Source organism: Muntiacus reevesi, chromosome X (assembly GCF_963930625.1).
Source record: "Muntiacus reevesi chromosome X, mMunRee1.1, whole genome shotgun sequence".
Lineage (NCBI taxonomy): Eukaryota > Metazoa > Chordata > Mammalia > Artiodactyla > Cervidae > Muntiacus > Muntiacus reevesi.
The window spans coordinates 29,762,350-29,771,639 of NC_089271.1; the positions used below are offsets into that span (position 1 = coordinate 29,762,350).

The 9,290-nt window shown below is 41.6% G+C and overlaps 1 pseudogene; it reads left to right on the forward strand.

Moving 5' to 3' along the window:
- Positions 1-3,260: 3,260 nt before the first annotated feature.
- LOC136154403 (tRNA 2'-phosphotransferase 1 pseudogene) lies at positions 3,261-6,377 on the forward strand (annotated as a pseudogene).
- Positions 6,378-9,290: the final 2,913 nt, after the last annotated feature.

A 9,290-nucleotide genomic window follows, 5' to 3' on the forward strand; every position in this document is an offset into this window, starting at 1 on the left:
GTGTTGTTGTTCAGTCACTCAGTCATGTCTGACTCTTTGTGACCCCATGGACTGCAGCACACCAGGATTCCCTGTCCTTCACTATCTCCTGGAGTTTGCTCAAACTCATGTCCATTGAGTTGATGATACTATCCAACCGTTTCATCTTCTGTCACCCCCTTCTCCTCGTGCCCTCAATCTTTCCCAGCAGCAGGGTCTTTTCCAATGAGTCAGCTCTTCACATCAGGTGCCCAAAGTACTGGAACTTAGCTTCAGCATCCGTGCTTCCAATGAATATTCAGGTTGATTTCCTTCAGGATTGACTGGCTTGATCTCCTTGCTGTCCAAGGGGCTCTCAGGAGTTTTCTCCAGGATCACAATTCAAAAGCAACAGTTCTTCAGTGCTCAGCCTTCTTTATGGTCCAACTCTTACATCTGTACATGACTACTGGAAAAACCATAGCTTTGACTAGATGGACCTTTGTTGGCAAAGTGATGTCTCTGCTTTTTAATACATTGTCTAGGTTTGTCATAGCTTTTCTTCCAAGGAGCAAGTGTCTTTTAATTTCATGGCTGCAGTCACCATCCAGTGATTTTGGAGCTGAGGGGAGAAGGACTGGAGGTTGAATTAATCACTAACATCCAATGATTTCATCAACCATGCCAACTTAATTCAGTCTCCATAAAACACCAAAAGGACAGGGTTGGCAGAGCTTCCAGGTTGGTAAACACATGGAGGTTGTGGAAGGATGGTGTGCCTTAAAGGGTAGAGAAGCCCCGTGCCCTTTCCTGATACCTTACCCTAGACATCTTTATCATCTGGCTATTTCTGAGTTATATCCATTTATAGTACACAGGTAGTCTAGTAAATAAATTGTCTCCCTAAATTCTGTGATCTATTCTAGCAAAATTAATCAAACACAAGGAGGGGGTTATGAGAACTTTCAATTCATAGTCAGTCGTTCAGAAGTATAGGTGATAACCTGGACTTTGAATTGGTATCTGAAGTGGAAAGGGATGGGGCAGTCTGGTGGGATCTAATGCTATCTCCAGGTAGATGGCGTCATTGAGTAGAACTTATTCATATGATGTCTAACTTCATATGCCCATGAAGCAGGTTAGAATGAATTTTAGTATATGCATTTTTGTAGATTCTTACTTTACCTATCATTATATCAAACATTTTCTGTGTTATTTTCAGTCTTCATTATCATGGAAGATGATATTATTTCTGAAGTTATTTGTTATCCTTTTCCTCTGGGGCCATCCCTAACAGAACCAGTTCCTGGTGGGCCTCCCTGTAGGAGTGACATGGCATCTGCCCCATTGATATCAGGCTTGGTCATGTGGCTTGCTTTGGTCAGTGGAATCTGACATATCCCACATCTGAGCATAAGCTTTAAGAACTATTGTACTAATCTATCCTCGCTCTTTCTTCACTGCCTTGAGACCAGTATGGAGCTAGTTCTTCCGACTGGGTCCTGGGATGAAGCAGAGTTGCAACTGAATTGCAAAGGATGGGTAATCGAGTGAGAAATAACTGTGATAAATCACCGAGGTTTGGGGATTATCTGCTACTGCAGTAAAATCTAGCAAAAGCTGACTGGTACAATAACAACTGCATATTATTCCATTGTGTTATGTACCCTGCTTTTTTAGCCCACTCTTCCAATATTGGACATTAAGATGGTTCCCAATGTTCTGATACTGTGTTATTAATATAAATAATGCTGAAATGGATACCTATGTACAATTTTTGTTGTTGTTTCTCTTCAGTTATTTCCTTAGGAACCAGTTTTCATCACGGAAAACTGGATCAGCATGTATGAACATCATTATAGCTCTTATTCCCCAAAGAGGTATATAGCCTGTGTATTGAGTCACGTTTCAGCAAAAGCCATGAAAACCACTCTAACACTTTTAACAGAGGGAAAATAAAGCAGAAAACTGGCTTTACAAGTAATGGAGAAGCTAAAAAGTCAAGAGTGAAGTAACCCAGAGATCGGCAATAGCAGAAAGATTCTGCCAACCTTAGGGATGGAGGGAACACTTGGATGAGCTGGTATTACCAGGGGCAGAAACCAGGACCATCTAAACAGAAATAGAACTATGATGGAGTCTATCTGGTCAGACTCTCCATTAGTAGCTGGGATCATCAAGGAAGGTATGGTTTGGGAAAAGGTGGATCTATGTAAAAAACAGAAAAAGTGATAGAGAAAAATACTTTGGACTCTTCCATCTTCTTCCCTCCAATCTTCTGCAAGTATTGTCCATTGAGCAAACCTACTCTGAAGCCAGAGAACAAAGGAACTTGGAAAATATAGTTTTCTATGACATAGAGGGCAAGAGAAGGGCAGTGAGGTGTCTGAAAGCAAACTGAACAGTAATGATGCGTAAACCACTTAACCAGTCTTTCCAACATCGTGCATTATCATTGTTATAAATGCTGCTATCGTGCATGAGATGCAATGCAATTTAGTAGTTGAGAGTACCGACACTGAAGTCAGACACTCTTGGATTTGAAACCTGCTCAAAGCTTTTCCTAGTTATATGACCTGCTAAACCTCAGATTCTCTTAAATAAAATTGTCGTGAAGGAACTTCCCTGGCAGTTCCGTGGTTAAGACTCCATGCTTCCACTGCAAGCAGCATAGGTTCAATCCATGGATGGGGATCTAAGATCCTGCATGCCACGTGGCATGGCCAAAAAAAAAAAAAAAGAAAAATATTGTGAAGATGGGAACTCCCTGGAGTTCAGTAATTAGGACTACTTGCTTGCACTGCAGGATTCAATTCCTCGTTAGGGAACTAATATCCTGCAAGCCGTGTGGCCTGGCCAGAAAACAAGATGTGAAGACTAAATACATGAATATAAATATAGAACACCTAGCATAATGTGTAGCATGAGATAGATTGTATGGTCAGGGCATACAAGATAGTTGTTCTCTTGCTCTCTGTACATCCTCTGGCTGACCACTGTGCCTGCTTCACCTCTACCCTACACATAAGACTGACCTTCTTCTGTCTTCATACTTGCCCCAGGCCCCAGCTAACGATTGTTCTTACCCTATCTTCTTATCATCTTTGGTGTGCCCCTCTATTCGTTTCCCTGGTAACTAATAATAAACCCACCTGATGTCAATTCCCCTATAACTGGTATTCCCCCTCCCTCTCACAGACCATTGGCCAGAACTTAGTTCCATGACCGCATCTAAGTACAATGGAGACTAGGAAATGAAGTTTTTATTTTAGGTGGCCATCTACTCAGCTCAAACTTCTAGTATGATAATAGAAGTGGGAAACAGGTATGGGGTGTGGGGGAACTACTGGCCTCCCCCATTCTGCTCTTCTGGCCATGCAAACATTTATGAGTGCTCTTCTTCCCATATGTATTAATGGAACATCCCCATTGCCAAGGGAAACTCTCAAGTACAATCCCATTTTACCGAAGGGCAACAACATTTGCTACTCCCAAAATATGATTATCTTGGGCTAGTTAAGTTCAAGTAGGAAAAGACAGGAGAAGCTCTGAAAACAGAGTAGAAGTTGCTCTTTTGTAAGAGGTATTTACATTTATAAGGGAAATCTTCATTTGTAAGAGTTTTTCCCTCTCTGTACCAGGAAAAGGAAGGTGACTAAAACTTTAGTCTTCTAGTAGAGAAGGCAAAAACTTAGATCTGCCTCACAACCTTACCCATGATTACTGTGCTTTTCCTGGTCACCTCCCGTAACTGGCCTCCCTGTTCCCCCAACATCCTTCTTTTGTCTTTAACTGAAAATGCTGGTGGCTTGGACCATTTCAGGGAACTACTCAGTTTTCCTGGGTCTCATCCATATCTACAGGAGGTATCCATGTTACTAAACTTCTATTTTTCTCCTGCTAATCTGTCTTTTATTCAGGGAGGTGGATGTTCAGCCAAGCACCTAGAATGAGAGAGGGAAAATGATTTTTCCTCCCATAAACTACATACAGCTTAAAATTCAGGACCTCTGAGTGATATGTGACCCCCAATGTCAGGATCAGATGTGTTTCCCTGTGATCCTGAAACCTGTAAAAACTCTATAAAAAATAAGATGGTGATGTCCCCCATCCACATCATCATGGTGGAGTAGGAGCAAGGTGACAAATACAGAAACACCAATAGAAAGTGAGAGCGGGGACCACTCAGGAGTCATCTGCTCATGGCAATTACTGAATCCTGGTTTGGAAACGCAAAAACTGCTTGTCCCAGCATTGGATTAAATCCCTTAATTAGCTCATATGATAATCTTTAGCTTTACTCTCTTAAAGGAACGCCATGTCTGTTTTCCTCTATGGCCCTTGTCTTTGCCCTCTGGAAGTTTCATTTCTATTGGTTATTATGGCCACATGTGAAGTGGGTCTTTCTTGGGGATTGTTCAATTTTCACAGCCTGTTTCCTGCTGAGCAGTTTGGGGGTCTTAACACTGCTTGGAGGTAAAGCATGCGTGCTCAGTCCCGTACAACTCTTTGCGACTCCCTGGACCATAGCCTGCCAGGCTCCTCTGTGCATGGAATTTTCCAGGAAAGAATACTGGAGTGAGTTGTCATTTCCTACTCCAGGAGATCTTCCTGACCCAGGGATTGAACCCACATCTCTTGTGTCTCCTGCACTGGCAGGTGGATTCTTTACCACTGGCACCACCTGGGAAGCTTGGAGGTAAAGGGGAGCAGAATTTACCATCCCAAAATATGTCTCTTTGGCATAAGGATTATTTTGAGCTGATAGTTTTCCAGAAACAGCAGACACAGGAAAAACTCTGAAAACCAAGTAGAAGTTATTTACCCTTTCTAAAGAGATATTTCCATTTATAAGGGAAAGCTCCATTTGTAAGGGTGTCTCCCACTCCGTGGACTTCCCAGGTGGCACAGTGGTAAAGAATCTGCCTGCCATGAAGAAAAGGAAAGAGTTGTGGATCCGATCTCTGTGTCAGGAAGATCCCCTGGAGGAGGACATGGCAACCCACCCCAATATTCTTGCCTGGAAAATTCCATAGACAGAGAAGCCTGGTGGGCTACTGTTAATGGGGTTGCAAAAAGTCAGACACGATGGAGCACGCACACACATACACATACACACACTCTCTCCCTGTACCAGGACGAGGAGAATGATTCTAAATATTTGTAAACTGTAATCAAGGGAGAAGGCAGTGACCTATATCTATATACCCACCATACCCTTATTCACACTGCTTTGCCTGGTAAACTCCCCAATCTGACTGCCCCTGCTCTGTCCCTCATGCACCTTCCCCAGCCCCATCCTCTTTTGTCTTTAGCTGAAGATGGTATTTAAGTGATGGTTCAGGTCATTTGGGGTGGAGTCACTCAGTTTTCCTGGGTATCTCAAATGTATACAGGGAAGTACACATGTTACTAAACTTCTGTTTTTCTCCCATTAACCTTTCTTTTACTACAGGAGGGTCTCAGCCAAGAACCAGAAGGTTAGAGGGAAAATGACTTTTCCTCCCCTACAGTGACTCTTAATAATAATCATTGTCATTTGCCAGGTTTCTGGTTTCTTTGGCTTTCAAATTCCTGTAACACTTAATAGGCTTCCATTCTATTTGCTGCTTGTGAATTACATATAGAAGTAAGGAGCTGCTAGGCAGCAGAAGTCTGTCTTGACCATGAACTTCTCTGGATGAAGAAGGCAGAAGGAAGTAAGGGCCCAGGGATAAATGGGCTCGCAGTCCCCAGGAACTAGACCACGAGGTGCAAGTGCCCAAGGCCTGGTCCTATGGCCTGTCATGGCCCCTGGAGCTGTGCTTCCAATGGAGCCAAAGCCATCCTGCCCCTGGTACCCTCCCACAGCTGTCCCAGTTCTGCAGCTTCTCAGCTGAAGATATGCAGCAATGGGTGGACACCAAGGGGAAATAGTGATTCCCCCTGGAGCCAGGGAACCTCAGCACTGGCTTTCATCTGGGCCAGTCTGGGTCTGGATCTGATTGATACCCTTGATAATCCTACAGGCCGCGCTCTGGATGCTTGCTTACAGAACATTCTGGCAGTACTGGCCCCCCTTCCTGCCCAAAGGCCTGTCCTGCTGGGGAAGATGCATCCACTTCACCTCAAATGCATCCACCTCACCTCAGCACTCCCCGGGGACCATAGTGTCATCAGTGGCATGTGGCCAAACTGCGAAGTGGCCGTGTTCATTAATGGGCCCTTGGCCCTGGCAGACGAAATACCCTTCTTCCTCTCTGTCAGTGTGGTGATCCTGATTCCAGGGAATGCTAATACCTTCCTGTTTCCCAAGTATTTCCAGAAAGCGTTGCAGCTATGCCTTATGCCAGAGCCTCTCTCCTTGACTGGTAATGAGTAGACAGTGTCAGAGTGGCCCCAAGCACAGCTCCAGAGGGTAAAGGTTTATCCAACAATAATATATTCGTTTTTAAAAAATATAAAAAGATAATCAAAAAAGAAAAGTTAAAGAAAAAAGAAGAAAAGGCAACCACAGCCCAAGATCTCTTCCAGGCAAATTGTTTTAACTATTCCACTCTTCTCTCTGCTGACTCATCTTCCTCTCCTTCAACTTGAAGGCTACTTTCTTAAGCTCTTCTTAATAGGTTTGGGTGGGAAATTGACATCCTTAATACAGTTGTCCCTCAGTACCTTAGGGAGACTGGTTCCAGGATCCCCATGATATGCAAATCTATGGATGTTTACATCCTTTATATAAAATGGCATAGTATTTGCATGTAACCCATACACATTCTCCCATATGCTTTAAATCATCTCTAGATTACTTATGATATCTAATATAATGCAAATGCTATGGAAATAGCTACAAATACAATGTAAAATGCCACATAAATATTTGCCAGTGTCATAAATTCAAATTTTGCTTTTTGGAACTTTCTGGAATTTTTTTTTCCCTTGAAGATTTTCTATCCTAGATTGCTTGAATCCACAGATGCAGATCCTGCAGATACAGAGAGTTGAGGTATGGTCTTTACCTCCGCTCTGGCTCTCATTTACTGGTTGAGAGGGAAGGTTCTTGGGGAGCCACAGTATTATCTCTGGCCAAGTCTTCCTCCCCAGCAGCCCCTTTAAGCAGCTTCACTGTGGAGTTGCAGAAAGCAGTTGACTTTTTCAATTGTGCGGGGCTCTGAAATCATGAGAAACATGCAAAGAATGACTCCTGACTGAGCTAGGTTTTCTTCCATTTTGGGTTGCTGTCTGGCTGGCTCTGACTGGGGTCCATCCCTCTATAGGATGTTGCTAAAAGTAGGAAGAAGCCACAGACTACTCAGCTTATAAATCTTTCTTATTTACCCCAATGCTATTACTTCCGAAGCCTGTGAGCTGCTTTCCAAGATCTTGCCAACCTTGGTAAATGCTGTGCCTAGCTAAGATTCTATTTCCTTAAAAGAAAGAGCAAATACATGCCAGAGGAGAGCTAGCTTTCTGCCACAAATGCCTATTAATTCAAACAGGTTTTTAATTCCACCCTATAAAGTGAGTCAGCAACTTGCAGAAGGCACAGGGGCCAGCAAAATAGAAAACTGGCACCCTCAGATTGCCATATCATACAGTAGCAAAGGACTCGCTTTCAAAAAGGAAACAGCTCCTCCCACAAAATAAAAAAAATTGCAGCTAAACTTTTGCTAGTTTTGGTATGATTGGTATAAATGCTCAAATTGTGTCTCACAACTAGCAATGAAGCTGACTTTCTGGGCTCTGTCAAAAACTTGATTTTGAAAGTTGAGTAAAACAGCAACACAGTGACTTCAGTAACTGTGAACACGAGAAAAACATGCACCATTATAAGTTTTTAATATGCTTGTCAGACTGCTGATGTTACTTCTCAAAATTGTGTTATTCTTTTTCAGATATATTTAATGTGAATTTGGAGCTTGGAACATATTCCAAGTACCTGATAATGTTTTTTCCCTTCTTATAAAATAAAGCTTTATTTAAAAAGGATGAAAAATTAATGATTGTCACAAAGAGATTTTTCTTTCTCTTCTCAGCACATTCATTTTTATTATATGTTGTTTTGTTGATATTCATTTTGTATGCTAAATCTATCCCAGATTCCTTTATCTCTTCTAGTACTAAAGATAGCTTCATCAATTTGCACTGTCTAAATACAAATTAAATACCAATTTTATTTGAGAATGGAGACAATGACCATTCTAAAAGGAAGTTCTGGAACAAAGTCACAGATTTTAAGAAATTTGTATTATTATAGTTATTTATACTGGTATGAAATATAAGGGTCTACTTGGTCTATTTTGTTCACTGCTCTATACCTGGTACCTATAATGTTATTTGGTGGACACTCAATAAATTTTTATTTGGTCAGTGAATTAATATATTTTCCTTTTAATAATCCTAAAATATACTGGAATATATTTAACCAAAGTAGTTGCAAGAGAGTTGGATCTTTTCTAGTCTAACAAGGAGAAGGCATGGCGGGATTATATAATTCAGACTATTAAAATTCATGAAAGCAGTCACAATGGGTAAAAAGACATTTAACCTCACTTTAATGTCTCTGAATATTCAACCAGGAGAGAGGACTAAGGATACAAACTGTGGAAACACAATTATGTGATAACAGTGTCTCAGTTCTGTATCTCTGGTGGGAGATAATGGCTGAGAAGACACCAGACTAAATGACTGGCAACATTAATATGACAATTAACATTTTCATGCTCTTCATATAGTCTCCTGGTCTCACAACAAATTAGAGAAGTGGTTTCTATTACTATTCTATCCGTATTTACAAATGTGGAAAATGAGCTTCACACAGGAGAATAACTTGCCTGAAGTCCCATAGCTCATGATTGGCAGAGCCAAGATCCAAAGGTCTTTAACAACCAAGTGCATGTTTGATAAAATTCATGCTTTTGCTCCACTGGCATGCAGCTACTCTGTGATTCTCTCTTTGCCCCTCAACCACTTCTGCAGCATACCTCCCTTTCTTTTTGTTAAGAATATTGTATTAATGTTGTAATGTCATTATGTGCTCTAAGTTAATAAAGGGCTTCTTTCTTCTTAGTGTCCAAAGTGATACATAGTATTTGCTGAGTCTTCAAGAAGGAAATAACGATGATGGGAGCCAAAGTCCCAGAATCCCCCACAAGCAATCTGCCATGTTACACATTTCTGGGAAAGCTGTTTAGTAGGAACACTCTATTACAGACTGAAGGTTTGTCTTCCTCTTCACAACTGGTACTATTTTTCTCCCTGAAATTTACTTTAATGTTAATATAATTGAGCTTGCCTGGTAGCTCAGCGGTAAAGAACCTGCCTGCCAATGCAGGAGATGTGAGTTCTATCCCTGA